Raw genomic sequence first — 9,410 nt, 5'->3', positions numbered from 1 at the left:
CACTGGCTCAGTATGCATGGACTCGCTGCACACTGGCTCAGTATGCATGGACTCGCTGCACACTGGCTCAGTATGCATGGACTCGCTGCACACTGACCGCAGATCATTGCTTTTCCAGAGGCTTCTTCTACACCCCCCCCCCACTTCTTCTTATAAAACCCTTAACCACCGTGGGCTTCTAAAGGGAATCTCTGCTCCACCACATATAGACTGTGTGATCCTAAGTGACTGAACTCTAACTCTAAACTTCCACTTTCTTATCTGTCAAAGGGAGGAAAGAACAATGGCTTCAGAGCTTTATAGTGAGAATGGGTAGAAGTGGACACGCCACGTCGGACACAGAGCAGGCCCTTGTCTACGGTCTTACTTTCCATTGGACTCTTTCTTTCCATGCCTATAGCTGTGCCCCATAGGACGCGCTTCCTACCTGTGCAATTCCTTTCTGCACTGACCTGTTTCTCCCTCAAGTGAGATCCCAGGGATCTAGAAACTTTGAACCTAATAACAGGAAGGGGATGTTGCTCCGGGAAACGAGGAATGCTGACTAATGCACTCAAGAAAGACAAGACAGAAAACCATCCAGTGAACAAGGCATTTGTACTCTTCCTACAAAAGAGAGTCCGAGGAGGGCTTACAAGGCAAAGAGGACTCCTGGCCCACAAAGACGCCAAGGCCACCAGTGATGTCACCTGAGAAAGTCTTCAGCAAGACAGGACTCCATCAGCATCCGTGTGATTGTCAATCAAAAGCTCTGGGGCTCAGAAGGCCCTTAGAGACGTCTGTTGTCCTGAGATGTGATTAACTTGGGGGTTCAAGCACTTCTGGAGGACAGATTGTCGCCCCAGTGAATTGCCCACTTGTGACCTTCCCAGGTTGGACCTCGTACTTAGAGCATCCGGAGGTCACCAGAGTCTCTACCTGCATTGCCATCATCATCTCAGCAACCTTCCGAAGTAAATAATGTCAGCATCTTCCAGGTAAGGAAACTGAGATCTGGTTAAGGGAATGGACAAGGACAACCCAGATGCCAGCACCAGGATTCCCACCCAAGGCTTCTGACTCTCTTCCCACTTCCCACAAGTGACAAAGACTTCCAAGTTTCATGGTTAGAATGGCTAGGGCCCGAGGCAGTCCCCATAGCTGTTTACTCTCTGCAGATTTGGTGTGGAGTCATTTCACTAAAGTCCTGCATGAATTCTGAGCACAGGGTCATTGTCCTTTTGAAGTCTAATCCTCTTTGATCCTGCTGGAGTTTTCTAGGGCGCGCACACAGACACACACACACACACACATACTGCACGTTGCTTTGGCCAGGGTCCTTGAAGGTAGTACACCTACTGTGACCACTCCAGATTTTCACTTGGGAGAGGTCCCTGCCCCTGAGAAGATGAAACCCCTGAGCTGTTCTTGAGAAAGAAGTGCGGGGGGACCTCTCCCTGCGCAGCCTCCCTTGTTGACTTTCTTTTGCTGTGCATCCTCTGTGCAGTGCAACCACAAGAAATTGCTTCGAGCGGCCTGTCACAGATACACCGTTGTTGTGCCATAGGTATCACAAGTACACGAGGGCTCTAATTCCACAAAGACATGTAGGTGACATCCCACACGGGCAGAGTCAGACCACAGATCTGAGGTGGGTTTCCCATCTTGATTTTTTGACATCTGTTGGGGGCGGGTTACTGGGACAGATGATTTCTGAAAAGTCTGAGCCCCCCAGATGACGAGCTCATGCCCTGGTCATCATCTCGGGTCTTCCTCCCTGCCCCCACTCCCAATTTCTTTCCTTCGTTGTCCACTCCCTTTCCCTCCGTTTGTTATGTTCTCTGTAGACCTGGGGAAGGGTGGAGGAGGAAGGAATGAAGGAGAGGCCTCAGAGGAATGGGCTCAGCAGAGGAAGGCCGAGTCTCGCCCCAACCAGAAGTGGTTGCTTCACCTCAGCACTGTTCATCAAGATCCTCTCCAGCCTTTCCTTACTGAAACTGTCCATTTAATTCGTGTGTTCTTGGATATCAACCGTGTCCTGGGCCACATGAAACAGTCAGAGGCTCGTGGAACCAAGGAATCTTCGGGGCAGATGGGCCTTCAGTAATGTGAGTGAGTTCAACTCCTCGTTTTATGAATGAGGATCCAAAGACAAGAGAAATGGAAGTGATTTGCCCAAGGTCACATGGTTAACTCATGGCAGAGCCAAGCCGAGATGGTCGATTAAGTGGGAAATGTTCATCATGTTTTCCGGGGTCTTCCATCCTAGGCAGAGAAATAAGAAAACCCGCCAAAGAGTAAACTAGTAACATAAGGGACTATAGAATCAGAGACCATCTTAGGGAGACAAAAACTGAATTCAGACAAGAAAAGAAGCAATACTGGCTGGAGAGGTTGGGGCAGATTCAGGGAGGAAGCAGCAGTTGAGCCTGATACTGATAGGTAGGATCTCTGGTGGCAGGGATGAGAAGGGAGGGTGTGACAGGCTGAGAAAAGGTCTGAGGGAAAGGAAGGTGGGTGGGAACCCAGTGGGAGAGAAGTCTGTAACTAGGGCTCGATATCTGGAACCAGAGGACTCTGAGCATCCTCCTAAAAGTCCTGGAGTTCTTGAACGAGAAACAATACATGAAAGCATTGCTTTCAAAGTGTGGTCTGGGGACCACTAGCACCAGCCTACCCTCATCTGGGAGCTTTTTAGCAACTCAAATGCTGGTTTCTCCTCCAGACCTCTGAAACACCCCCAGCTGGACACACATGCACAGGAAATCTCCCCAACAACCAGAGCTAACCAGAGCTTTCCCCTGGCTTAATGATATCATTTTTAAATTGATATCACTTTAAACTTCTGAGATAGGGTTGAAACCGAAATGGCTGCATAATCAGAAGCTCTGTGAAAGTCTCTGCAAAGGAGCTTTGGGGGAGTGGGGAAATGGACAAGTTTCAGCATCTTGAGTTCTGGACTTTCCTTGATGAATGCAAACTCACACTAATTACATCTCATCATCTTAGAGGGAGGAATTGACCCGGAGACTCCTTTAAAATGAAATGTAGTCTGTGTTGCCCAGCAGAACACCTCTGGAGCCCGCCTCTCCCTGCCTCTTTGGACTTCAGTGAAAAGATGCCAGTCCCCCTCCTTCTACCCCACCCCTACTTAACACCTCAGAGGACACGAACACTTGTCTCTCAAATTGGGGGGGGGGAGTCACAGGCTTCTGCACCCTTATTTCCTCACAGCATTCCAGCTAGACAGGGGACATTTAGGTCAGCTGTAGACTGCCTCCCAATCCCAGCTGGAACTCTTGGGGACTGGACTGTATGGAATGTCCCTATAGCACTGCGGGGACCAACTGAGCCAGGGGAAATGCAGAATTAGGTGAGTGTGTATTAGGGGAGAGGACCAGCGTGGCAGAGATTGAATATGTGTGGGCCCAGGATTCAAAGTGCTCTCACCTGTTGCCTGCTGCCCCATGCCCAATGAGAATCTGGGCCCTACTCTGAGATACAGCATAGGCAAAAATAGCTCTAGTGGACATTGGGACAGTGTTTCAGATAATCCCTCCTCACCCCGTGGTGTCACTGTGCTAATTGTTGCTTTGCACCTCGTGGAGAATTAAGAGCCAGCCTTGAAACCAGGATATCAATGGAGGCAACTTGTTTTCTACCTTTGGCTCCTGTTGGAGGTAGGCTAGTACCGAACTGCCTGACCACCTTTGGTCATCTACAATAAGTGTGTGGGTATTGCTTTGTGCCCAGAAACAAACAAACAACAATAACAAAAACAATACTATGTCTCAAAAGCAACAGCCAAATTGTGCACACATCTGGAAACAAGAGAAAGCAACTCCATTAACTGAAATACATACAGATGTGGACCCGGAGGTCTTGGAGGAGGAGAAAGCTTTGGATGCTCTCGTGAGGGTGATGATCTTCAACTGATTTAAGTGACTGGAGGGAAAAATTATAGAAATACATGGAGGGGAAAAAAAGGAGGAGACAACACAGGACCTCAAGAAGGCACTACAAAACCAATCCAACAAAATACATGAAAAACCAGAAAAAAGTTAACCAACTCCAAATAGAAATTGAAAAGGCAACACCAAAAGAATTGGTGCTCTTGAAGGCAAAGTTCTCAAGACCAAACAACAAGATCAAGCTATAAAAGACACACACGCACACACACACACACACACACACACACACACACAAATGAAGACAGCCTAAGATATCTATGAGACGCTATCAAAAGGAACAACTTACATTTATAAACATCCCAGAACAGAGAAAATAGATATTAATTATAGAGTATTCAAGAATTTCCCTAAAATTATGAATGAACATACACTACTCCAGACGCCCACAGAACTCCAAGCAGAATCAATTCCAAAAGAAAGTCACCACAACACATTGCAGTCAAACTTTCTAATATCAAAGAAAAGGACACAATCCTGAAAACAGCATGGGACTAAAAGAACAATCACACATAAAGGCCAACCATTCCAGGGAAGTTCAGATTTTTTCTATTGAAACCATGCATATAAGAAGGCAATGGGTTGATAGATTCAAATGTTTGAAAGAAAAAAACTGCCAATCAAGGATCTTATATCCAAGAAAAATATCCCTCAAATATGAGGAAGAAATAAATCATTTTCAGATAAACCAACCCTAAGGGAATTTATAAAAACATGACCACCTTTACAAAGCACATTAAGAGAAAAAATAAAGAACGTGATAAAAGAAAGTCCTCCAAACAAATAAGAATGAAAACACGGCATATCAAAATGTCTGGGGCACAGCAAAAGCTGTCCTCAGAGGGCAATTTATAGCAATAACTGCACCTATCAAAAGGGAAGAGGGAATTAAAACAAACACCTTAACACATCAACTACAATAATTAGAACAAGACCAGCAAAGCAAATCCTCAGATAAATAAAAGATATAATAAAGATTAAAGCAGAAATAAATGAATCTGAAAATAAAAAACTATAGAAGAAATCAACAAGGTAAGAAGTTGGTCCTTCAAAAAGGTTAACAAAATTGATCAATTACTGGCAAACCTAACAAAAGCAAATATGATAAATAAATGAACTGGGCCTACCTAGCTCTCATAATTTATATATCACCACCTTGTTAGAACACCTTAGAAACCACATCAAGAGAGGTGGCCACTACAGATGGGGTCAGTTGCCCATGTCAGGGGAAGGGGAGTGGGGCAAAGGGGAAGACCAAGGAATTACTGCCAGGCAGCAGAATAATTAGTTAACTTTGCTGGAAGATCAGATCAAGAGGAGAGGGGGGATTAGAGGGGGGACTGCATTTCTGATGGTGGGTGGGCCAAGTGGGGCACCCAGCCATTGAGAAAAACTCTTCACATTGCTTGTAGAGACTGTAAGGGGAAAACACCTGATACTATGTTCCTACCTTGGCCCTTTTAACCAAATTCCCTACCAACCCCTTATGACTCAGACAATGTTCTATAGACAACTCAGTCATTAGACTCTGACATTCTGAAGCACACAACACCCTTCATAGACCACACTATAAGAACCCAAATTGGAAAACCCACTAAGCAAACTGGACTTTACCTTGAACTCACTTGTAACAGAACCACAGAACAGAAATATTCCCTTTAATTTTAAGCTAAAATGCCCTAGTGCAAGAAGAAGCAGACAATTGTTATCCCAATAGGAAGGAATTGATGGTCATTGGACTTTGGTGGATTAGGACCTTGTGACTAGAGAAACAAATCCAGAGACACGCATATGTATGGAAGAGAGAATTTTATATCAAAGAGCCATTGTACGTTAAGAAAACATCCCAGCCCAGTGCAGATCAAGTCCATAAGTCTGATATTACCCCATATGTCAATACTAGTCCATAAATTTAGACTCACACAGCCATGCAATGATGCTGAATGCAAGAAGATCACAGGCTAGTGGGTAGAAAGTCTTGTGGATCCAGTGGGGGTGGAAGCCTCTCAGCACTGGCATGGGTCTCCACATGGCTCCTTCAGCTCCAGGGCTCTGGCATCATCAGGGTAGCTCCATGGGGCTTGTCAGCAGGAACAAGAAGCAGAGAGAGTCTCTCGCCTCCAGAGAGGAATACAAAAGTTCTCAGAATCCTTAGGAGAAGGCCATGCCCACACAGAAGCCTCATTGGCTCTAGCCTGATTGACAGGCTAGACTCCGCCCCTTCTCAAGTTGACAGGAGATTATGTAACTGCCACAGACCTATTGCTCTGAAGGTGCCCAATGAATGGTCACCCAGAACCAACCTATTTGCTGTTTTCCCGCTCTCTCTGCTTTTATGTGACCTATGTTCGTCTACCAGACATGGTTCCACTCTTGTAAACGAGTGTTTCTGAAAGTATGGCCATATCTCCAACCCTTCTAGCATGTGTACATTAACTAGTGTCCAGTCCCCCACATTTTGAAGACACACAAGTTAACAATTTGTTGGAGTCTGAAAAGCCCTCCACATGTATAAAACTCTGCTCAACAGTCCCTTAAGCCCCCTGGGGGAGACCTACCTGATGGTCCTACAATCTCTCTCTCTGTTATATACCGCACAGAAATCAAGAACAAAATGGGGGCAGACCTATGCACACTCATACTTATTGCATCAAGTTCTACAATTTCAAAAGGATGGAAACAACCGAAGGCTCAAACTGAAGAGGCAGGGATAAACAAGCTCTGGTACCTTCACGCAAGGGAGTGTTATGCGTCCTTAGGAAACACCGAGGAGCCTATCAAGCATCTAAGACGAGGGACAACATTAGAGAACATGGTGCTTTCGCAAAATTAGTCAATCCCATAAAGGCAGGTATTTTATGACACCATTATTATAAAGGAAAAGAAAAACGATTTTCACACCAAAGGATAAGACTTTAAATCTGACAAAGCCAGGGTCGGTGAGGGTGAAGGGGCTGGGGGAGGGACAGGGAACTGGAAGGAGGAAGAGTGGGAACAGAGAAGAGAAAAGAACAGGAGAGAGCCGCATACACCGGGAGGGGTGCGTGGTAAGGGGTACTGTTACCAGTCTGATGAGATGGACTGTGTAACTACATAGTGTGTGTGTGTGTGTGTGTGTGTGTGTATTATCTTCCGCAAACGAAAGGGAAAACATTTATAAATAAATACATAGAAGGGTCACACCCTTACAATCCCTCCAGATGCCTTCCCCATCCCGTCTAAGCATTGGTCTGAGAAGCAACATAAGGAAGAAAAGAAAAACTGAAGTGGATTTGGATTCTTTGAGACATACAAGTTCATTTTCTCAATGAGATCATATTCACATGCGATAGAAAACACCCAATTAAATCATACAGTCCAATCATGTTTAGTATCGTCATAAGCTTGAAAGGCCTGCTGTAGAAACCTACGCACTGTGTTTTTCCTTGGCTGTTCCAGAGGAGTTCCGGCAGGCTGCCGACATCATTTCGTTCTGACCAAGGATGGCTTCGGGGATTGCTCGAAAGTGAGCCTAGCCAGTAACTTGTTTTCAAGTGGAATTTGAAATGCTCGTGAATATTCAGCTTTACCGTGCACGGAGATGGCAGGATATTTGATTTTGGGAAACCTCATTAAACCTTAAGCAAGGTGCTCCAGTGGTGCTTTTAGGTAAGCAATGGATTGCTAGCCACAAGTTGGGCAGTTCAAACCCACCAGCCTCTCTGGGGGATGAAGTTGGGGCTTTCTGCTCTCATGAAGACTTACAGCCTCAGAAATCCTAGACAGGGTCGCTGAGGCGGGCTAGACTTGATAGCAGTTAGTGAGGGACCTAAACATTTGTTCATTTCAGTTTTGACCTTCCCCTTTCATTTTAGAGCCCGTGGATTTTGTGCCAACGATCAGATATGGTCTGAGGCTTGGAGTTTTTGAGCTCAAGTCATGGATGGTGTGCTATCTAATGGATCAAGCAGGCCATGGGGGTCATGTAAAAACAGGAACTCCCACAAGCTTGGGGTAATAACCTGGGAAGGTGGCAAGACCTCAGAGGAAGACTGGGAGTGGCACTGTTCCAGCAAAGACTCCTACCACACAGCAGGCATCAAGGAAAGACACACCCAGGTAGACGCCCTTCCCTTTCTCCAGACTCCACATCTGCTTCCCAGGTTCTGGTGCAGCTCGGTGGCAGCAGGAGCCACAAATGACTAAATGTTCCACCAGCCCACGGAATAGGCACTTAGAATGGGAATTCAGTTGATTTAAGAAAAAGACATAAACCTAAAGTGATGTGTGTGTGTGTCTGTGTGAGTTCCTAGACCAAGATGAATACTTGCTGTCTTTTCTTAAAATTCACCTCTCAAGGTCTCCTCCCCATGGAGATGAAGGGTGCACACGTGCCTGAGGTAAGTCCCAGTCAGGCTGCAGAGTCTTTCGACTCTTCAATGCTCGGCTGAGATTAGCGGGAGGCACCGAGCCCCTGCTCCCACCAAACCACAAAATATGTGCCAAGTCTGGGTCACGGTCACCGCTTCCTCCCCCAGGGACCATCTTGAAGTGCTTGGGTAGACTTTCAAAGACAGACATTCCTTCTGGGTCCCTCTGAACTAGCTTTTGTTCTCCCAGGGGCTGTTGCTCTGGGAGGAGTTTGCCTCGGTGCCTGTAGGCCTCTCAGCAGGTCAGCTCTGCTGGGGCCCTGCCTGCAACCCTACTCCTCCGAGGTCTCTGCAGGCAGTGCCCTCAGAGAGACGGCACTCTTTGCGATGCTGGGTCTCCACAGCCTTCCCGCCTCTCTCTGGAACCTTCACGATGGGGAAATCCCCCACAGTGACGGAAACCAGCTTTCTCTCGAGCTATCCCTCACAAGCCACACAATTCACTCTTTTTAAATGGCTTTTCGTATATTCAGAGACGTGTGCGAACCTCACCACTATCTAATTTCAGAACATTTTCATTCCCTCAAACAGAAATCCCATAGTCATTAGCAATCACTCCCCATTCTGTCTCAACCCCCAGACCCTGGCAAGCGCTTTGCTACTTTCTGTCTGTGTGCGTTTGCCTGTGCTGGCATTTCCCATCTGTGGAGTCATACAATGCGTGGTTCTCGATGTTTGGCTTCTCTGCCTTTCATCTTGCCGTCAGCAGCCTTGTCTCTGTCATCTCTCACGAAGATCTAGAAGTGGTTGCTCTAGGAAAGAGGAGAGCCGTTCGCGAGCAAATAGTCCTGAAAAAGGCCATTGGCTTTTCCCTTCTTGAGTGCTCCTCGAGGAACTTGCCTAAGCCCGTGTTGAAACTCAGTTCTACTGAAAGGAGAAGGGATCAGACCAACACGCAGAAACACATTTTGCTGGAGAATTGTGGGCTGGGGCCTGTGCTTGGGTACAGAGCAAAGGTCATTACCTACCACAGACACTAGCTTTGTTCAACTCATGTCCCACTTGGCCAAGACCATTGCATAGTTTTCAAATGGCTCTTCACCATTCACAAAAA

Source organism: Echinops telfairi, unplaced genomic scaffold (genome assembly GCF_000313985.2).
Source record: "Echinops telfairi isolate 266 unplaced genomic scaffold, ASM31398v2 ScPeMD7_7475;HRSCAF=8513, whole genome shotgun sequence".
Lineage (NCBI taxonomy): Eukaryota > Metazoa > Chordata > Mammalia > Afrosoricida > Tenrecidae > Echinops > Echinops telfairi.
The sequence above is the reverse complement of the archived record's forward strand: the minus strand, read 5'-3'. Positions refer to the sequence as shown.